The sequence below is a fragment of the Rosa rugosa genome, chromosome 5 (assembly GCF_958449725.1).
Source record: "Rosa rugosa chromosome 5, drRosRugo1.1, whole genome shotgun sequence".
In the NCBI taxonomy this organism is placed as follows: domain Eukaryota; kingdom Viridiplantae; phylum Streptophyta; class Magnoliopsida; order Rosales; family Rosaceae; genus Rosa; species Rosa rugosa.
Window position 1 is genome coordinate 31,325,950 of NC_084824.1, and position 23,275 is coordinate 31,349,224.

The 23,275-nt window shown below is 41.1% G+C and overlaps 1 long non-coding RNA gene across 17 annotated transcripts; it reads right to left on the minus strand.

Moving 5' to 3' along the window:
* Nucleotides 1-1,437: 1,437 nt before the first annotated feature.
* LOC133709383 (uncharacterized) lies at nucleotides 1,438-10,898 on the minus strand. 17 transcript variants are annotated; one of them, XR_009846270.1, is made up of 17 exons: nucleotides 10,785-10,865; nucleotides 10,392-10,450; nucleotides 10,182-10,268; nucleotides 9,527-9,600; nucleotides 9,361-9,414; nucleotides 9,097-9,140; nucleotides 8,252-8,305; nucleotides 6,041-6,095; nucleotides 5,215-5,303; nucleotides 5,063-5,110; nucleotides 4,566-4,771; nucleotides 4,203-4,247; nucleotides 3,371-3,519; nucleotides 3,197-3,246; nucleotides 2,306-3,123; nucleotides 1,918-2,026; nucleotides 1,438-1,452 (listed from the first exon to the last, which is right to left on the minus strand). It is a non-coding gene; the product is annotated as an uncharacterized LOC133709383 (long non-coding RNA). The 17 variants fall into 17 exon arrangements; XR_009846268.1 differs by lacking the exon at nucleotides 9,527-9,600; XR_009846269.1 differs by lacking the exons at nucleotides 9,527-9,600; nucleotides 10,182-10,268 and having other exon boundaries at nucleotides 10,785-10,871.
* Between the last annotated feature and the right edge of the window lie 12,377 nt (nucleotides 10,899-23,275).

Consider the following 23,275-nt stretch of genomic DNA (forward strand, 5'->3'; position numbering starts at 1 on the left):
TCTAGGTTTTGACCCCTGATTTGGGGTTGGGATTGGCGGCGTGTGGGCCTCTTGTGGAGGCGCCTGGGGGCGCGTGCGGTCTCCTCTGGGCCTCTGTTTTTGTTCGTTACGTAGAGGATAATGTTACGAGTGCGTGGATACAAATTGGTTCAAATATGTTGAACTATATGATCGATAGGAATTTTCGAAGTTTCAGAAATTCGGATTTTGATTCGGAAAAATCCGATAGTTGGATCGTCATGATTTTTCCCTAGGTTGTTCAAATTATTGGATCGTTGAAACCATTAATGGTTGAGGTGTTTCCGATGTGATTACAAATTAACATGATTTACGACGAATTATAAATTAGGATGTCAGGGTATCGTTTGAGTGCATATATAATTAATTGTAATTCATCTTTGATTATGAATTATGATTACTTGGATTTGATTTTACTCGTGATGGATAATTTCGATAAATATTTCAGATTGTATGCTATTCGCGAATTATGTTTCCTATTTATATTTTTATGATTTATGAATGTTATAGTCATTGGTAATTATTTATCGTCATGAATGTGAATTATAGATTTTCGGATTAATATTAAATTGTGGATGTGATGATCATTTGTTGAGATAGTTGTTCGTGAATTGATTGAATGTCTTACGTTGTTGGAGACACTAGAAGAGAGGGGATGCACTAGTGGTCTCGATCAGTGGCACCAGAAGAGAGGGGATGAACTGGTGACTGAGATTGTTATTGTGGCATCAGAAGAGAGGGGATGTACTGGTGGCTATCGATATTGAGACACTGGGAGATAGGGAATGTACTGGTGGCACCAGAAGAAAGGGGATGTACTGGTGGTCATGGTTGTCATGGTAACACCAGGAGAGATGGGATGAACTGGTGGCTGTGATGATTCTAGATCTGAGACATGCATACTGCGAGTGTATATTTTAAGTATAGTTTGATTTATCTGGATCGACTAATGCTATGGCATGTTATGGTTCGACTACTGCTATGGCATGTGTGTTATGATTTATTATATTTATAATTCACGGAGACCCGAGAGGCTATGACCCTTGTCATATTTGAGTGGCTGGGCGGTTGTGGTTATGAAGAGCAGGTAGGCTCGAGGAGTTGAGAATCGATTTGTATGATTAAAAGTGTTCAGTTGTTTTCTACAGGGTTGGGCAGTCCATTTTTAGGGGGAAGTGGTGTTGAATTTTCGGTAAGATTTCTCCTAAGGTGGGCCCCGCATGACTACTTTGAATTTCAGTGTGAAATCCAAGGCGGGCCCTGCTAGTAAAACTCGATTCAAATACAAAACTAGGAACTGAGAACGGAATCAAGGTATTTGACAAAGAACACGTATACATACTCTGGTTTTCCAAACGAAAGTAGAATCGCGTCTCCCAGCAAGAGCTTCACAACCTTTTTAATATCACCTTCACTTCTGGAATATTTTTCAATCTGTTACAAAGAAGGAAAAAAAAAATATTTGTTTTACCATTTTACCCCACATATATTATATGACATTGACATACACTGACCCTATATTCTTCTTTTTCATTCGAGTCGATATGCAATCCAATCTCAACGGTTTGAACCGTTTGATATTTCACCCTCAAGTAAATCATATATAAAATTAACTAATGAGAAATCATTCAAATTTTCAATATCATCATAGTGATGAACGCATAATATTGGACATATCATACTAGACTGTTAATTCGTTTTCAACTAGATACCTTAGACGTTTGTAATGCAATTATTTTTTCATGATAAATGGAGACTGAGAAATTGAAGAACTTTTGGATCGTCTAGATAGAATTCCATATCGTATCCCCCTCATGCAATCCCACAAAAGAAAAAAAAAACTAACCTATTGGTTTAGGGCTTATAAAAATTTAATATTTTTCGAGACGAAACCCTTACCGTTTGAATTCTGCATATAATAAATCTAGTTAAAATAACCATTATTTTAACTGCGATGACATTGTAAAGAGAGCCGATATACTTGGAATGAACATACCAGCCGCACCATCTGTACCATTATAATAACAAAAACCAAAAGGTTAAACACTTGTGAGAAACATCCATTCTTTTGGTCAATTGTTTAGTAATATAATTAGCGAAATCATGCATCTTAATGAACTCGTTTTTATAGGATAAACTATCTTTCTTTTGCAAAATTTAGATGACTAAACAATTTTGAATTGATTGATATCTTGCAGTTATAGGAACTATAGAACTTGATCTCTTTTCTTGTGCATGTAGAGTAAAGCGATGAATCATGTATAACTCTAGAGTTCAGTCACGTTACCTTGAGATATTCTGCTCATTTGAATCTTGTCGACGAAGAAGATGGGAATTTTTTCATCCACTTTGAGATTTAATATTCTGTAGAATTCAAACACATTTTGGATTATGAAATTGCATTCCTCTAAATTCGTGACCGCTATAGAAGAACAATCTGAGCAAGGTTGTCGGCCATCACCAAGGTTCAGACATCCTGTTTCTCCAGCTTCCTATATACACTAGAATGCAGCCCCCGCTCCGCTGCGGGTGAGTGAAGGCCCATTTCGCTACCATTTTCCCTTTGTATATATGCAGCTTCTTCTTCCTCTTCTTGTTCCACTACTGGGTCCTTGAGATGACCTTTTCTTTTTTCAAACATTAAAATGGGTTTTCGTTTCCAATTCCTGTGAAATTGCAACTGCCTTAGAATTTGAAAGGGAATACGGAGAGCTATATATTGCTAGTAAATAATTAATCAAACACAAATGAAAAATTGAAGATGTGTCATTTTGCATCCACTCATTTATAGAGAGCAATTTAGTATGAATTTGATATTTAACAGGTTTAAACAAAAAGCTATCAAATAATTAGTAAATAGATAGATCAAAATCATCTCTTGAAATTTTTACAACAGTTACGGGAGGCTGGTCAACTGCTTATTAATTTGAAGATGAATAATAGCTTCTTAGAGAGGCCAAGTACTCTTCTTTTTGTTAGTGTTCAACAAATCAATTTCATTCTCATAATCCTACACCGGAAAATTTGTAAAAGTCGATGTTCCCCGCTACTTGAGTGCTGCCAACTCATATGCTTTTGCTGTGGATTCTTCTTCGTCATAAGCCCCTGCATATACATTGTGTTAGATGACTGAAGATAAGTTTGTTGAGCAGTCTAGCTAGAGAGAGAGAGAGAGTACCCTGTGCCTTCCCAAAGTTGAGGTTGTGATGCAGTAGAGCACATGAAAAACTGCTAGCACAAAGATAAATACATGGAGGTGGTGAATCCCATATGCAGATAAAAGTCAACTTTATATATGAATTCAGAGTTGGAGCTTTGAAAATGTCCCATAAGAAGGTCCATAGAAAATTACCTTTTGATCCACCCAATAAGCCAGAGAGTTCGCATATCTCTCTTGAAATAGTTGCCTAACGTCAGACAACGTACTCTGGTAAATCAGAAAATCTAGCTGCAGCAATCATCAGTAATGCAACAGCTTCCTTACATTTCTCAAGGCATTCCCTGCAATGACAATAATGGAGCAAACTAAACATTATAATAATCAGTCCTTTGATAAGACACTTTGGAATCTCTCAACGAATGGGATATATGCGATATCGGCCTGAATAAGAGTCGACCATGACTTGAAAACTTAACCACTTAATAGGTCATCACATTGCTAAAAAGGTATAAGATATTCATCAATTTCATATTATTTGGTAGCCGAAATCAGCGAAGGGAAATGTACACAGATTTGGGACATACAAATAGTTTGTAGACTGTTAATCTCCCATCTAGAGGAAGAAAAATGACTAATTTTTTGAATTTTGCATCTGCAGTTCACCAAACAAATTTCTTACAGCATCATCAAATGCATATTTCATGCTTTCCATATGACAAATTCGTAAGACTTGATTCAAAGGCACATTTCTACCTTTCAGAAAAAGAATGTGATGGATGGTCAATTACATTATAGTCTCGTAATTGAAAGGTATAAATCATATTTCGTTTACTGTCATCGATCTTAGCAGCAGTTACTTTTGTTCATAAAAAGACTGGATTCTTCAAAGCTAAAATAGTACACTACAGCATCTTAAATTCTCAAGGTCTTTGAAAGACCAATCACAAATAAACTTGTACCTCACACATCACATCACATCACATAAACAGATCGCAGAAACAACATTAGGAATTAGAAATCCAACCTGTTTTGGCTGAGATTCTGCTGCAAAACTCATCTCTTCTCATCCCTAAAAATAAAAAATAAAAATATGAAAACCCTTTCAATGACCTATACAAATCAATAAAATCTCAATCAAAATCAAAATCAAAACCAATTCCCTACTTTATATCCCAATTTCTCAAAATCAATTCCAGATCCCACTCAAATCCAACTCCAAACCTCCAGAACGAAGAACCATGCAGGAATGAAAAGAAACAGAAATCAAAAGGAAGAAAATAAAACAATACCTTTTCCAACTGATAGATATACTTCTTGATAGCTAACCAATCAATTATTCTCACATCAAACATCATACAATTGACAGGATTCAATGTGAAAATCGTACCTTGGAATTTCGATCAGAGCGTATCTAATTGCTGAAGGCTCTCCCTCTTCATCTTCTTTTCCTTTCTCTCCTCTGCATCTTCGTTCCTCCTGTCGGCAGAACCCAGATCAAAACCTCCTCGATATCTCCGTCTCCTCTCATTTCCTCTTACCCTTCACTCTTCTGCAGTATTGAGAGTTCAGATTTGAGAGAGAGTGCTTCAGTAGCTGCCAAATGAAGCGGACAGTTGGAGGGACAATTCCGACCAAGATTTTATATCATATATATATAACTGGAAGTGAAAATAACATTAAACACGTGTGCGATCAAAATTATAGTATCGCTGATATTATTCCTACATATAGGAAAAAGCAATTAAACTGAAAAACAAAGCTCAACAAACAAAGCATAAATAGTTCCATATCAATAATTTGCTAAATATAAATACACGAAATTTGCTCATGGGTTTTACTGTACTAAGAATATACAAAATTCACATTCTTTGAAAATATATATACCTGAATTCAAGACAGTTGAACAATCTACCTGCAAACTGCTCCTAAAATCTACAAAATCAAATGACAACAATTACATAATTTGATATTATCATGGTTATACATACTATAAACTCAATACAGAAGCAATCTAAAATTTTTTTTACAGTTTATACCTGAATAAGAATAAGCAAGCAAGATGAAACCGAGCAATAGACAAAGGAACATTGCAGAAAGATGGTACCAAAATTCTTTTGCATAAAATCTGCAGAAATCAAATAAAACAACTATGAAACACTAAAATTAATTGTAAATCTACTAACAATAACTTTGATACAAAGTTTCTGTGAGTTAAAAATAAATAAATAAATAAATTTAAAATTTTCAATTTAAAAAAAAAAAAAAGAAACTGTAACCTATACCAAGCTCTTCTTTGGCTCGATCGAAGCACATAGAGAAAAGCCTTACCTACATGCCTTGATTGAGCCAACGAAGTTTGTATCAATCACTCTATTCTCAAACCTTGATCTCTATTCTCAGACCTTGATTTCCCTATTTTTAAATGATAACAAATGTAAATAGAAAACAGTTCATCTCTAATACAGAAAATATCTTACATTAGAGGTTCAGTACTGTATTACAACAACAGAAAGTAATAGTGATTGTACCCTAAATTAGTGGCCTGGTGTTTCCAAAAATAGAAAAGTTAAGTTCACACTTTGAATTCAAGTATATACTAACTGGCTTTGTTACTCCATGCACAATATCTAATTAGCATATAATGTTCAAAGGCCAAGTTCAGGGTTTAGGAATCGCTGGTCATATTATAGGGTTATTCAGAAGCTGGAGTACGACGATGAAATAGCACAAAGAAGATGAACTTTTTGTATTGCATTCATAGTTAGAAAAGTTTGCTCCGTTTGGCAATGTCAAGACATTGTGAATTTCAACAGAGAATAATTGAAAAGACCACACTAACCAATTATCTAAAATTTCACATACCTGCACTCTATATGCTTAGATTCCTTGCGTAACATCCTCTACAATTAATCACAACCTGTTTGATAAGGCAGCGGTTAAAAATCAAGTTTGACATGAAAAAAGATACAAAAGAAACTTAATATGATTACCTAAAACTAAATTGAAATGATACATACAAATGATAAATAACATTTAGACACTGAAATAAAATGTTACATAGCAAGCAGGTAGACACTGAATTTGAGACAAAATCCAAATCAAAGACATACCTCTTCTTCTATTGAAAACTTCCTCGCACACTCAATCAAAATAAAAGCCAAAAAAATTTAATGTATACATTGTGTCGATTTAAAACAATGTTGGAAGTCAAATTAAATAAACATTGATAACACTGTGTCACTCATCTAGAAACAAACATCGATAAAATGCAAATCTTTTACCGTCCAGTAATACAGTGAATTACAGCTAAAATTTGACTGCATAATCCAGGGAAATTTTCTTTTTCTTTCATTCAGCCCATGGATTTTTAGACAAAATGAAGAAACAATTAAGAAGTTCCTTATGTATATATCAATATCAACAGTAAAGAAATTAAACCGTAGTCAATCAAACTAAATAGAAGAAGCCAACTCTCAGACCAGCAACATGAAACATGAACAACGCCCCAGGTCAAAATGAAGAAGGGGAAAATAAACCCCATCACGCCAACAAAAATTGAAAGATTTTAGAAACACGTTAAAAGAACAAAGAATTAAATCAGGTAAACTCCAGAAACTGAAGTCTTGATGTTGAAACCGAGGTGTGAGAATAAAAAGAGAAGCCCCACTTCAGTTTTCAGATCATATACAATAAAGCAACAAAACAAAAAGAGAAGTCCATTCAGATCTATCTGTTTTCTATTTTTCCTCTCTCCGACTACCTTCACCAAAAACAGGTGACCTCTCATATGATAATGGGGACCCTTTATTACTCCAAAACAGCAAGTGGCAGCACAAATTGTCAATAATATAGTGGGTACCTAAAATAATGAAATGCCATCCAAATTGGGGCAACTGGAATACTGGATAATAGCCAAACTCTGAACTACCTAACCTCTGAGATATATCACTCTCTTGCTATTAAAATTCAATCCTAGACATGCACATAACATTTAGAATGTCTAAAATGTCGAGGTAATACCTTAAAATCTTACATTCTAAACCTCAACTATATGACAAAAAGAGTAGTAGTAAAAATATCTATGAAATCACAGGACATCAAGACTATAGTGGTTTCCTATGTTAAATGCTCATAAACTCATAAAGTAAATTTATCCGAATCCAATATTCTACTTTATTCAACTTTTTACAAAAACTATCTTAATGCTGCTGCATCGATTAATTCGATCAATCTGAAAATTTTCTCATTCCTTTGATCATCAGGGGAAATATGTTCACTAATAGAAATTGCAAATCTATACTAAATTTGACCAATCACTGCATTTGGTTTTAAAACGTCTAACCTTTAAAGGCCAAAGAAGCCAACTTAATATCCTCAAAATGCCATTGATCTTGATTATGTAACAACTGTGTTTACCTCAAGCACACTTAAAGCTTACCACCAAAATATTGCAATCAAATCACTAACATATTATATCGAAAATGTTCTTCAATAATATTTTGCTGTTACTATAGACATACCAGATCTATACTTTATAGAAGTATAGCCTAGTTATGTTACCCCGAAAGAATCTATACTTCATTGGTTTAAATTATATCCAAAACCAAGAAGACTAAACTTAAAAGAATAATTCAAATAGATACTTTATACATCCTAACCTAAACCTTCAAAGTGTGCCCAATGATGAAATTTTTAATACTCATTGGAAACACATTCGTATATATATAGGATTATATATTGTGAAGATTTTGGGCATTTATTTAGTGAAACAATTACGTCACCTGAAAAGATAATACAAAAATCAACAACCATATACTGCTAACCCCAAAATCATATCACTAAAAGTTATCCCAATGTCTGGTTTCTCTTTCTAAAGTACTAACACAAACAAAAGAAAAAACGCAAGAAAGAAATATAAAACAAAATGTTTCACTCTTGATTTTAGACTCTAGAGCTCTGCACAAAAGATGCAACAAAAAAATATAAAACAAAATGCAGCTTTGTAAAAACCAATTAATCATATCGTTAAAGGTTGTCACAATCCAAGAAAGCAATATTAAAAAAATGCTCCACCTTTTATTTGAAACTCTGCAGCTTTGACACTTTAGTTGCTATTCTGTTTTAAACCTGCACAAAAGCAGTTGGTCAAAAAAAAAATAAACCCCGGAATATATAACGCAAAAAAAAGAGAGAGAGAGAAAACTGAGAAGGTGAAGGATTACCAATTTACCATATCGGTAGTAGTTAACCACATTTATTAAGAAATTCAATACAAAACAAAAAATCCACATAGCAAAATTCATACTCAATCGGAATACAACCAAAGAACAGATCAAACCAAAAACCCATAATAACACAATATTCTGATGCAAGATGGGACTTTCTAGACTTATATCCCAACTATCATTGTCAACTGCATTGATAGTAATCATAGTATTAATTGCATAACTCTTGATCTCAACTTTTCTGAACCTTTCCCCAAGTCCAAAACAAAATTCTCTTCAGATTACTGAGTCCTAAGCTGTATATGCTTCTACTCCTAAAGAAGGTACACTTGATCAATCTAAACCGAAGAATCTACCTATTCAGAAACATCATGCCACCATTTTTTTAAAACATGTATAATACAAAGGAAAAACAAACAATTTTTTACACAAAGGATAGAAATATCTGAGAGCTCAATCCGAATTCCATTCTTCGTAACTCCATTATGAAACCTAAACTATTATATGACATTCCCAAAAATAGTAACTTCAGCTGAAACTCTGACAGAAAACCAAAAACCAATTTGTCCAAATGAATTCCCAATTTTTATCACTCAATCACACAACATTTATCATTTGTACATAAGTTATCAATTACTCCATATTTTTTTATCAGCGTATATAATGAAATAGATGTATGTAAAGAGTGATTACCTGGTTGTTTTTTCTTCCAACAGACTGATTAAAGTTGCAATTCCCTGATAAATATTTGTTTCCACAAAAAGAAATGCTCATAAACAATGTTAATACTTTTGTGAGTTTTGAAACAATGTCAACAGTTTCGTTACATATAGTTTCAACCATAATTTGTCATATCATAGTATAAGAAATAAATTAAATTTGTATTCATATCATTCACAATTACATTCATATAAAAATTAATGAATGATTTCAAATTATGAAAGATAAAAAGCATACCTTGAAGTTCTGCCAGTGAGTTACCTGGATCTCAAACTGTAGAACCCACAGAATCTGCAGAAGATAAAAATTGATATTACTTAAAAACTAAGAACAACAAATAATTCAATAAAAATTGCAGCACATAAAAATTGGGAGTACAATAGTGGAAACAGGTTTTCTTTACAAATCAAACATGTTCTATTTGTTTTCAGTACAACTTTGTATTCTGAAATTAGCAATACAATCCGAGTTTTACACCTGTTCAAAAGTAAAAAAAAATAAAAAATATTGTTACAGCAATGTTATTAAAAAGGAGCAGCAACATTCATTAGTAAGCTATCTTAAAAAGAAAAAATGAAGACGAACAGAAGAGATTGAATGCATAGAGATGAAAGGAAGGTTTTACCTGTATTAGTCTACATTACGTTGACTAAATATATCTAACAAATTCCATTACTTTTCGCTTTCTCTTACCTATTCCTTTTTGCTTTCTTTGTCCTTTATCTAATTTGTCTTCAACATAACACTAATACTCCTTTATGTTGTCTATGGCTCTCAAATGAAACTGACTCAAAGAAAATCGACATGGAAGGATTTTATAGATACCAATTACAGGTAAAACCTTCCTTTCATCTCTATGCATTCAACCTCTTCTGTTCATCTTCATTTTTTCTTTTTATTCACTCTTTCATGTATTCCTAATTAAGTATCAACCTCCTGCCAGGATTTATAAAATCCTTCAGTGTCGACCCTCTTTTCAGTCCTTCTACCTGAACACTGTGTCTGCAGTTTGTAACCTATTATAATGTTACAACTAATTTTCAACTGCTCTATATTACCTAAAATGTTTCCACCACATCTCTTTGCCTCTTTTTCCAAAACAATATGTCGCATCTTGAACAAAGATTATGATACAGAATAACACTCTGGACAGAAACAATTGAATCGAATTTGTTTTGGTTAAGAAAACAGACAAATAGGATGACTTTTCAGTCATCTCAATCATAAACATTGAAAAATTGGTTAATCAAAGCTTCAAATTCTGGAACCTTATCGATTTTAATCTCTATTATTCTTCTGTAGATATTCCAGCCAACAATATTTACAACTGCGGAAAACAACCAGACAACAAATCAATCCAAAAACCAAAATCCAGCAAAAAAACTCAACCCCCAAAATCTAACCAAATCAAAACTTCAAACTTTGGAACCTCACTGATTTCAACTATTCTAGAAGCAAAACAATTGACCAAGCTCATTGTAAAACTCTTGCATATATATTCAATCAACTAAGCATGTAAACAACATCAGAATAGAAACCCCAAATACTGAACAGATGATAAAAATAAAAAAACAGATCAATTCACAATCAAAAGCTTCTTACATGAGATCTATTTCGAAATAACAAAAAACACAGAACGATTCAAGCCACAAATCCAATACCTTGCAACCGGTCTATTGTCACCGAGATCTCCTCCTTTCCTCTCTCTTTTTTCGCTTTTTCTGATGTCGGGACTGGTTCCAGACCCGATCGTGATATACCTATCCAACACTAAATAAAGCAAGGACGAAATCGACTTTTCCACCAGCTTGATATTCTCCTCCAACAGTGAGGACAAAAGAGCCTTTTCCAACTCTTATGAACAGTGTAACAGTAAACTCACCCTTTATATATAGAATAATATATAACGGCAATCAAAGAAAAAGTTCCAGATTCGTTTTTTTTAATATTTTTTTGGTCTGAATAGAATAGAGTCTCGTAATATTTTTATGCATAAACATTTATTCTAAGGAGGAGCCAATGAAATAAACCTCATATCTGAAACAACTATTACACCATGCATGGATAGGAAGCGTTTGCCAAACACGTATCATGCTTCACTTCCTCCTATACAAGGGAATTCAAGGAAAAAAAAATAAATAAATAAATAAGCGGGTTTTCAAACTTGGAGTCTAAAACAACAAACATGGATGAATTGGAGGTAATAGAAATAAAGAAAAGAGGCAAACTGTTTGGCTCCAATTTTGCTGCAGCTGGTCAACAGTCTCTTTTCTGCGCGGGCGTGCCAGCACCGTTCGGGTGCGGTCGTCGGGGATGTCCCTTGACCTGACTTCTGTCGAGCGATTGTAGACGAGGAGAGCACCAACCTCATCGTGGGATTCTTTCTGCCTCGTGGTGAGGACTTTGCTGAAGTTTCTTCTTGTTAACACAATCGATACTCAATATTGTAGATCGAGCAGAGCGACATCACCGGGAAATGTTGAGATCTTGCTAAAGCGTGACTTTAGCTTGGCTGGGTTGCTAGGGCGTTACCCTTGCTTGGCTGGTTCTGTAACCGTTGTGGTCGCGGCACTACCGTCGGCTCCCGAGGAGACTAGGACCGAAGCACGTTGACAGAGGGTTTGGTGGCACTGAAAGTCGGCTTCTGAGAAGACTAGGAGTAGGAGTGTGATCACCGCTAAGAGAAAGAGAAAGAGAGGGAGAGGAGTTGCTCTTAGAGAGGTTTGCTCTAGAGAGAACTTAGATCATCTTAGAGATGTTGTTGTTGAATGTGAATGTGTGTTTTAGAATGAGAGGAGAAGGTGTTTATATAGGGAAGAAAAAGAAGAGTGAAATGATGAGTGGAAGAAAAATAATGAAAGTGGAGTATGAAAGTGATTTGTAAAATATGGAAAAGATAGAGAAATGATGAAATGAAAGCAAAGCATGAAGGTGTAGAAACATGGAAGTGATGATGATCTATTAAAGAGATTGTCTTGAAAAATATATCCAAGGAAAAGAAGAAAAGCATCTAGCTTTCTTCATGTGGGTAGGAAACATGAACATGTGAATATTGAGCTGGTTTTAGGTCAGTTTCTGCCCCTTTATTCCTTCAATTATTTCTCCAACAAGAATTCCGATTTTGACTATGACCTCTTCATAAAAAATGTTCCATTATGAGTGTAGATCACCCTGGCAAAATTTCAGAATTTTTGGTATAGTGGTTGGGCCGAAAACGCTGCTGGACCTCTTACAGGTCCAGTTTTCCAGTTTTGCTTCTGCAAAAGATTGGACTGATTGTTTGAAGGCCTTCCACTCAAAAACATCTCTGGCACTCTTCATAAGAAATTATCCTTGGGCTGTCTAGAATGGATCTGCAGAGTTTCAGCTCATTTCAAGTTCATTTGGTCAGTCTGCCGCCCCTCCTTCCTTGTTTAGCTCGGTTTCTCCTAGCCGAAGTAGGAAAATGTGCTAAAGTTGATTTTTCATGTTTCCATGCTTCCATAGTAGGCTTTATTTAGCCTCTAAATATATATTTCGAGCTTGTCGACAATATATAGCTTGAGCCACTGACATTGGCTCAATTTCTCCAAGACACGCCTTGTCAGGCCAAAATGTTTATTTTGGGTCCAAACACAAACAATAGTTACAGAGTCGTTAATCTGCGACATCTAAATGATCGAGGATAAAGGAGCGGCAATACACACGAGTAGTATTTAGGATTACTTTTAACTGTAACAATTAATTATATTTTTAGAAAATTACACAGTAGCACCAGACCAAAGAAATACAGAAAACCCACCTTCAAATAGTTTTATACAAATAAGGACACAACCCCAGCCCAAAACTAAATGAAGCAGGCCTGGCTTCGAATTTTGATGGAAAATGACTAAAATGTCCAATTTTCATCACAATTTATGTGCATGCCACTGACATAATCCGCAACAATGAAAAACTGAAATCCCAAAACGCAAAATGCAAACCTCAAATCAGAAATGCTAAAACCTCCAGCGACAGATCCAAAACGCACTGCAAAATCTCCGAAGCAGTAGCACTCAGCTTGAATCTGGCTTCAATGAAGGTCGATAAGGTAAGCCCTTACTCCAATTTCGCTGCTTTCGTTTATTTTTCTTCGAAATAGGATATGAAAAGATGGGTTGGTTTTGGAGAAAATGGAGGAAGCGAAGCAAGAGTGAAAGAGGAGAGGAGGTTGGAGTTGTAGGAGTAGGAGTAGAGTTACTTATTGGGTTAATCTGTATTAATTTAATTGCAATCGGCTAGGAATCTCGGATCAATTTGTTTTTTCAGTATTGTGTTGGCGTTAATTTGGAGCACAATTATATTATTAACTGTAAAATTCATGGTGTGCAGTCAGCTTTGGAGGAGCATGATTTGATTTCTTTAGTTTTTGGTTCATAGGGAATAGATAAGATGGATTTTTTTTTCTGTTCGTTTGTGATTATTGTGAAATTAATAAGTTTAATTTCTTGAGTTTAGAATCTGTTTAGATGAGGTATTGGTATAAGTTAGTGGGTTTGATTGTCTGTAACTTAATTCAAATTGAAAATGATGGTTTTATGTTATGATTGAGCTTCTTGTTTGCTTGCTATTGTGTCTCTGTTTTCTTGATTTTTTTGGTTATTTGGCTAATTACTATGGAGTGTTCAAGTTATAGTTCATGTTTTGTGCCAATGATGGTCAACCAAAATTTGAACAGTGATGCTGTAAAATTGACAGTGTAATAGTAGTTGTTTCTGGTGGCTTTCTCCGGGTACCTCACACAGAATGCTGTACCGTCTGGGGTACCGATCCAACTCCTAGATCCTGAATCAAGAACACAGCGTTAGAGGGGTAAACCGAACCGGACGATTTACACCACTCCGATGCCTGAGTGAGAAACTAATATACAAGAGTATCAAGTAAATAGTGGATGAAGGAGTTATTACCCGTAAAAGGTAGTTGTACTGATGCTTTAATACTCGAGCATGGGAAAGGAGTTTCCCCTATCTTCGATGTGGGACGCAGGTTGTTCTCCTGATGCCTCATCAACCTTCTGTTGTGTAATCAGATAGGCTGTGCTGGCCTTGCCCCGGGCCCTGGGTGCCCGGGGTGACATCCCATATGAGTCCCGCCATGGTGGGTCGTGAACCCGGCCCATGGCATAGTACCTGGGAGTACCGATGGGGCCCAGCCGATAGTGCCAAACATAGTTAAGACTTCCCTAGTATGTACAAGTCCCTCAAGTTCCCGTTCAAGATGTTTCTTGGGTGGGGACTTATTATTTTTAGTCACAAGGTTTGGCACTAGTGTGCCTGTAGGGAGTCCCCCAAGTTCCCGTGCAAGAGATGTCTTGAGCGGGTTACGCTGTAGGTAGCTAATCTACAGTGATCCCAATTTAACCTATAAAGGTTAAAGGAAAATCTCTAGGTACCTCTGGAGGACTTGAGCCTCTGATACCCGATGGGATAGGATGAGGACTTGATCCTCTGATACCCGATGGGGTAGAATGAGGACTTGAGCCTCCGGTACCCGGAAGGGTAGAATGAGGACTTGAGCCTCCGATACCCGATGGGGTAGAAAGAGGACTTGAGCCTCTGATACCCGATGGGGTAGAAAGAGGACCTGAGCCTCCGATACCCGATGGGGTAGAAAGAGGACTTGAGCCTCCGATACCCGATGGGGTAGAAAGAGGACCTGTGCGTCCGGTACCCGGAAGGGTAGAATGAGGACTTGAGCCTCCTGTACAAGGAAGGGTAGAATGAGGACTTGAGCCTCCGATACCCGTTGGGGTAGAAAGAGGACTTGAGCCTCTGATACCCGATGGGGTAGAATGAGGACTTGAGCCTCCGGTACCCGATGGGGTAGAAAGAGGACCTGAGCCTCCGGTACCCGGAAGGGCAGAATGAGGACTTGAGCCTCCGGTACCCGGAAGGGTAGAATGAGGACTTGAGCCTCCGATACCCGATGGGGTAGAAAGAGGACTTGAGCCTCCGATACCCGATGGGGTAGAATGAGGACTTGAGCCTCCAGTACCCGATGGGGTAGAAAGAGGACCTGAGTCTCCGGTACCCGGAAGGGTAGAATGAGGACTTGAGCCTCCGATACCCGATGGGGTAGAAAGAGGACTTGGTGGTGCATGCTAGCCACGTAGGGTGGAGTGGGTTGTGCAATAAATGCCCGTCCCCTCATCTGCCAGTCTCGAGGCATGGGGAGATGCGTGGGACACGTGTAGTGATCCTACGGTTGAAGGCCTTTCGACTTCAACGGCTGTGATGCTTTGAAGATTGAATTTAAGAGGGAAACAGACTGTTTCCCTTCACTTTCGCGAAAACCCTCAGAGATCAGAGAGAGAGAGAAAGAGAGAGACTGTGGATTTTGCAGCAGCGAGGAGAGGAAGAGGAAGCCAGGGAGGATGTGGTGTTCTTGCCTCTTGGTCGATCGATTGCCTGCTGAAGAAAAGGTCAGAACCCTCTCATTCTATTTTGAGCGATTTTTGTTTTTCTTCTTCCTCTAGTTCCGCCATTGATGTGTTCTATTGCGGATTTGTGTGTAATGAAGAGGGAATGGGAATAATGCTAGTGTAGTTTGCGTATAGGTAGCGTCTGGAGACAACATTGGGTTTCTCCTAGGATTTCGAGTATGATGGGTTTTGCTTGAATTTCTGGGTTTTGCTTTGAATTTCTGGGTTTTGCTTGAAGTGGGGAGTGATCCGCGCTTCAACCTGGACTTAGATCTGGTTAGGCTAACCCTTGTGTTTCTGATTCCAGATATAGCGAATTTTGAGGTCCCGGTTGTCATAGTTCTAGGATGGAATCAGAAACTAAGGCTAGGGATGCGGGATCGTCGTATCAGTCTTCTGCAAGGCAAGCGGAAGCGGATATCGACCGGTACCTAGCGCGAAGTAGGACTGGGAAGGAATTAGCGGAGAATACCGGATCCTCGACTGGGGTGTTTTAGGAGAGTAGTGAGGAGACCGACGAAGGTGAGAGCGAGGATGGATCTGCGGAGGCACCAGTAGTCACGGTGGCAATTCCCGAGGGCATCCCGAAACCTAGGTACACATTAGTAGACGGGACCGTATGCGACGAACCCGGGAGAAGTATGACAATGAAGGAGATCATCGCCATGAGAATGAAGTGGGGAATACCGGACGAGGTGGAGCTTAGGCCTCTCAAGGCTGGAGAAATGGTTGCAAATCCTCCCCCGGGATGGGTGGCGCTGCACGAGAACCAGCTCCACCAAGGGCTATCGCTACCACTGCCCCGGTGCCTACAGTATCTTTTGCGGATGCTGAATCTGTCACCGGGGCAGTTGACTCCGAATGCAGTTCGCCAAATCTATAGTATGATGGCCATGTGGGACTTATGCCAGCAAGGGTGGCCTTCCATAAATGAATTCCGCGCGGTATACAGGGTTCTATATTCAAGGAAGCTGTCGTGTATGGGTACCATGACGTTTACCGCTAGGGACTACGAGCCTTTAGTTACCGATATGCCTACCTCAATGAGCAAAAGGTGGAGGAATAAAGTATTTCTAGCTGGGGGGCGGTGGCAAATTAAGAATAAGAAGTGGCACCTGACCGGTACTTTCCAAGCTATCGGGGACCAGGCCTACGCATTATCCTCGGTGGAAAGGAAGAGGATAGCCAGGGTATACGCTGTTTGGAGTGAGGAGGAGAGAAGGTCTTATAGATTCATCCGGTACTCTGTACTTTATAGGCTAGGGCTAGGGAGACTCCCCGGTGAGGCTTATATATCTGTTAAGTATGTGTATGTGTATGTGTATGTCATTCTTGTCTTTTTACCTTAGTGACTAACTTTCGAACTGATTGCAGTGAAAGCGCCGAAAAGGAAGCCCCGGAAAGGTAAGGAGGACGACAGAATGGACGACAACTAGTTGATGGATTTGTTGATGAGCCAGGGGGAAGACGCCCTTCACATTGAAGTCGACCTGGGGTCGAAGGCTACGGGTCGGTCCGTTGAAGAAACCCTACTGGAGATCACTAATGCAGGATACGGGGAACCTGACCCTGATGCTCCCGTGACCCAAGTCGAGCAGCCTTCTGCCGGGAATGTTGTCACCATAGCCGATACCGGAAGGGAAAAGGTACCGCCCTCTGTATCTCTTTCTTCTCGATCCGCTGGAAGCGATGAAGCCTTACTTCCAGGTGAGAAGAAGAGATCACATAGGCACCGGCACCGAAGCGGGGATAAGCAGGAGGTGATGTATACCGGCCGGGATGTTAAAGAATCCGAGGTGAAGAGGCAGAAGAAAAATCACTCGGGACCAGAGTCGCCGCTCTCGCTTGGCATGTTGTCTCCCGCCATACCGGTAATCCCCAAGAAGCCCATTAAACAACTGTTGAGTGAATACGGGGTTGCTGACGAAAAATTCGTGCGCTCCATGCTCGGCGACCTGAAGGACATAGACCTCGATCGGGTGCGGGCTAAAGACAATACCCCGCAAGAGAATCGCCGCCTTGCCCGGGAGTCAATGATGCGAGTATGGGTTTGCTTTACCCTTGTCTTACAACTTTTTTATGGTGTAGCTAACGGTGTGTTTGCAGGCACTTTTCAATGTGTACGCGATTGATGCCAGCGAGGAAGATACACACCTGAAGGAGGAGGTTAGCAGTCTCTCCGGGCAGGTGAAGTATCTGCATGGGGAGAAGGCCAAGTTGGAGAAGGAGCGGGACTCCTTGAAGAAGAAGATTGAGTCCTTGACTCCGATGGTTACCGAGCTAGATGCGGCGAAGCAACGAATTGCGGAGCTTGAGGACGAAATGTCTGAGGCGAGGGATGAGGTGAAGAGTGCCCGGGACTCTGAAAAAGAAGCTGCAGAATCTGCCACGTCATGGAAAGTGACGGCAGATCACCTGGAGGAGCGCCTTCCCGTGGAGAAGCACGAGGTCGTGGAGGAGTACAAGGGCTCCCAAGGGCTTATTGATATGTTAACTGTTGCTCAAGACAAGGCCGTGATCATGAAGTTCAAGGAGTGGGGGGCAGCCGGGTACCTAGATGAAGCCAAATTCAGGCGGGGGCTTCTTGAGAAGAAGAAGAAAGACCAGGAGGCGGCAGCCAAGTCTGGTGCCGGTGGATCCCAGAGTACCGCCCGCGAGCAGTAGTCCTTAGGGATTAGATATTTATATAACCAGCACTTCCCCTCTTTTTTTTTTTAGTAGAAATTATCCTTGCCCTGAACAATGGCTTAATTCCTTTGCCTGGTAGTCCAGGCTTTTTGTGAATGGAAATTTGTTGAACTTGAATGGGAATTGGAAAGGAATTAAAATTTCTAGGATTTTATACCTTGCTTTAAGCATTTACTTGCATCACTTATTACCAGAATAGAGTAACTGACAATAGCTATGTCCGGGAATGCCCGGTGTAGGTAAAAAAATGCTAGAAATGGTCTGAATAATTCATTTTTTCATTCAAGTACCACATGGTGGTTAATACAGAATGAGTACCCGATGGGTAGCTTGCCATAGCTGTATGGCCAAAAAGCAAAATCTAGGACAAGATGCTCCGGGAGCTACTTGTAATAGTACCGTAGGCGCTGGGTATTCCATGGATGCCGGGAAACGACTCCGTCCATGTCCCGGATGTAAAAGGTTGCAGGTCCTACCTCTTCAATGATCTCATAAGGGCCTGTCCAGGATGGATCCAGTCCCCGGGGCTCTGGGTAGACCTGCTTCATGACCCAGTCCCCCAACTTCAGTGTCCGGGATTGTACCTTGGCATCATAATAACGAGCTATCCTCCGCTTGTTTGCCAAGTTATGCATGTGTGCCACATCCCTTCGTTCCTCGAGTAAATCAGCATCGAGTTGTAGGCCCTCTGAGTTGGTACCCGCATCGAAGTATTCGATCCTGGGACTCTAGACTTGTGTTTCAATAGGGAGAACCGCTTCAGATCCGAAAGCCATGCAGAAAGGGGTCTCTCCGGTGGCCTCCGTTGCCGTGGTCTTGATAGCCCACAACACCTCCGGGAGTTTAGCAGCCCAAAGACCCTTGGCTTCGTCGAGCTTCTTTTTCAGTATCTTCTTGATTATCTTGTTGACAGCCTCGACCTGACCGTTGGTCTGGGGGTGAGCCGGGGATGCATAGAGGATCCTAGTGCCTAGGTTTTCTGTGTAAGCCCTCAACTCATCATTGTCAAATTGGGTACCATTGTCCGTGACTATGGTGTCCGGGACCCCAAACCTGCAGTAGATGTTCTTCCACAGGAAGTTTTTCACCTTTTTCGTGGTGATAGCGACAAGTGGTTCTGCTTCTACCCACTTTGTTTGGTAGTCTACAACGACAATGGAGTATTTAAATTGTCCCACTGCTGTGGGAAGTTTACCGATTAAGTCCAGCCCCACTGACAGAACGACCAAGGTGCAAGGAGGATGGAAAGGGCAATGGGCGGTGCCCTTGGAATATTTGCATACATTTGGCACTTGTGGCAAGAACTAGATATTATTTGAGCTAGGGCTGACATGGTTGGCCAGAAATATCCTTCCCTTAGGGTCTTGTGTGCAAGAGACCGGGCTCCAGCATGGTTACCACATACACCAGCGTGTATGTCCTTCATTATTTTGTGACCGTCCTCTGGTGTTACACACTTCAGGTTGGGGAAGCAGTGACCTCTTATATATAATTTGCCATTCATGATCGTGTATCGAGCTGACCTTAACTGGAGTCTCCTGGCCTCGACCTTATCATCCGGTGCTAGACCGTCGACCATGTATTTCAAAATTGGGTCCATCCAGGAGGCTGTGTGATCCACCGTAAATATTTCTGACACCATTTTAGAAGTGCTAGGCCTTTCTAGTATTTCGACCTTAGTGGCCCCGTAGGTAGGACTTGGAGAAGTTGTCGCAATCTTAGCAAGGGCGTCTGCCTTGTTGTTCTCTGCTCTCGGTATTTGGGTGAAAATGTAGGAGGTAAATCTCTGAACCAATGCCCGAGCTAGGGCCTGGTAAGAGGACATGTGGGGCTCCTTTGCCTCGAAGTTACCGCTGACCTAGTTCACGACTAACTGAGAATCATTGAAGATACTAAGGTGCTGCATACCTAGTTCCCGGGCGATCTGCAGACCTGCTATGAGTGCCTCATATTCTGCGGCATTGTTGGATGCCTTGAAGGCAAATTTGAGGGCGTACTCGTAGACTTGATCGTCCGGGCTAATTAGCAGGATACCGGCTCCACTTGTCTTCTTGTTAGATGCGCCATCAACATACAATCGCCAAGTGCTTGGTGGAGGTGGATCCGGGGCCGGTGGTTCAGGTGATCCCGGGGGTGGGTTATGAGAGGGAATTGACTCAGAAATAAAATCTGCTGCTGCCTGGCCCTTAATAGTTGTCCGGGGCTGGTACTTGATATCGAACTCCCCCAGTTCGATGGCCCATTTAATTAACCTGCCCGATGTCTCTAGCTTCTGCAAAACCTGCCTCAATGGGTGATTAGTGAAAACGGTGATCGAGTGTGCCTGGAAGTAATGTCTAAGCTTTTGGGCCGATACCAGGAGGGCCAACGCTATTTTTTCAATGTCCGGGTATCTGGATTCTGCACCAGTGTAACCTTTTTCAGCGTAGTACACTGGGTACTCGCAATCGGAGTCCTTCCTAATCAGAGCTGAGCTCACGGCGGTTGAAGATGCCACAAGATATATGTAGAGCATTTCTCCTGGAACAGGTTTGTAAAGTAGAGGTACCTCTGACAAGTATGCCTTCAGGCCAAGAAAAGCAACCTAGTGCTCAGCGGTCCAAGCTATTACCTCGACGTGCTGGGTTTTTAGCAGTCTGAAGAAAGGAGTACACTTGTCCGTCAGCCTGGAGATGAATCTTGACAGGGCGGCTACGTACCTTACCTGTAAGAGATTGGACCTCGTTCCGGTAGGTTGGGGATACCATGTTTAATATAGCCTGCACCTTCTCTGGATTGGCCTCAATTCCCCTGTGGCTAATGATGTACCTGAGGAACTTTCCTACCTCGACCCCAAAGATGCACTTCTGTGGGTTAAGCCGCATACCATTGCGTAATATGATGGTGAAGACAATTGACAAGTTGGTTACGTGATCCTCTGAGGTTAAACTTTTTACCAGCATATCGTCCACGTATACCTCCATGATAGTACCGATGACTTCTTCAAACATGGAGTTGACAAGTCGCTGATAAGTGGCACCTGCATTCTTCAATCCAAAAGGCATGACCTGGTAGCAATAGAGACCTTTGTCTGTGGTAAAGGCGGTGTGCTCCTCGTCTGCCGGGTTCATTCAAATTTGGTTGTACCCACTGAACGCATCCATGAAACTGAGTAACCGGTACCTAGCAGTGGAGTCGATTAGTTGGTCAATTCGCGAGAGCGGGAAGCTATCCTTAGGGCATGCTCGGTTGAGATTTGTGTAGTCCACACACATGCGCCATGATCCCAGAGATTTCTTTGGTACCATGACCACGTTGGCTAACCACCGGGGGTATGTCACTTCCCTGACAAAGTTGATGGCTATCAACTTCTTCACTTCAACCTGGATAGCCCGGTACTTATCGTGTGTGTTAATGTCTAAAAGTTCGGCGGTAGCTGAACCTTTGTTAACGCTGATCCTGGTGGGCGGATCGATACTAATGACACTCCCAAAGCTTCCGCTACCTGTCAAGTAAAATACATAGCGGCGTCAGAGGGAGACCGCACTGGGCGGTCTTCAACTCTCCGATGCCTAAGTTAGTCAATGTATTTATGTTGACAAAGTAACAGTAGGTAAGTATTGAATGCGTAATTAATGAGGAGAGAGGAGAGAACCTTTTATAGGTGAGGAGGAGGCTGACCTCCTCCTTGTTTTCGATGTGGGACTGATGTGCTTTAGTTCCCAGCTCTGGGAGCTACTGATGCCATTTTGGCACGGCGCGTGGCGGCGCGTCGGCGGTGACCTGGGGGTGATCCGACGCTGAGGTTGTAGCCCGCCTGGTGGTGTATCTGTATGTCACTCCTTTGGTTGGAATTAGTACCTTTGGCGGTACAATGAGCGTGGCCCATTATAGCTAATTATGCTTGCAAATGTACATGTATGTACAAGTCCCCCAAGTCCCCAGTCAAGGAGGGCAATCTTGGTTGGGGAGTTGCTCGGCGGTTTGAAGCGTTTTCTTCCGCTAGACTTGCAAGAGCATAATTAGCGTCAGTGCGTTGTCAACCATGGATTTAATGAGCAAACGCTTTATACCCCTTCGGGTGGGCCCCTGCTAGGCCCCCCAGGGAGTCCCCCACTCCCCGGCTAAGATAGACCTCCTGATGGTCGGTAATTTGTTTGTTGAGGGGGAGCTGCACGGAGCAGAGGGTGTTGGGTAGCGAACCCAATCTTAGTACCCGAGTGACGGGGGTCAACGTGCCTGATCAGGGCCGTCGTAGACTGTTGACAAGTCCCCGTGTCCCGTAGGGACGGTCTGACCGTAACGCCGCGTGGCGGGCGTTGTTAGAGTGAGGCGTGGCCCCAGGATCCGCCGCTGGCGGATATCCCCCCGCTGACTGTAGCAGGAAGCAGCGTCCAGTAGACGTGCCTAGCGGTACTTTATTGAGCGATACTGCGCTGAACAAAGCACGCAGCTTGCAAGATGAAGGGGATTCCGCTAGGGGTGTGTAGCGGAAGATGCCCCGCTTGCAGGATGGCAAGGGAGAAGTTCTGCTGGCGGGGTTTTGCTCAGCGGAGACTTCGTCACCTGGAAGATGACAAGGGAGAAGTTCCGCTGGCGGGGTTTCGGTCAGCGGAGACTTCGTCACTTGGAAGATGACAAGAGAGAGGTTCTGCTGGCGGGGTTTCGCTCAGCGGAGACTTCGTCACTTGGAAGATGACAAGGGAGAAGCTCCGCTGGCGGGGTTTCGCTCAGCGGAGACTTCGTCACTTGGAAGATGACAATGGAGAAGTTCCGCTGGCGGGGTTTCGCTCAGCGGAGACTTCGTCACTTGGAAGATGACAAGGGAGAAGTTCCGCTGGCGGGGTTTCGGTCAGCGGAGACTTCGGACGGTTGGGGAAGTCATCCCAAGCGGTTACTTCCACCAGACGCTTCGTCTGGTGGTGGTTGACACGTGTCCAACCCATAGAGGGTTAGCGTGCGTAGGCTTGTCTCCTAAGCCTGGCCGTCTTCTCGCCATAAATGATAGTAATTATGGATTCCGTAACCGAGGAGACGCCTCGGTTA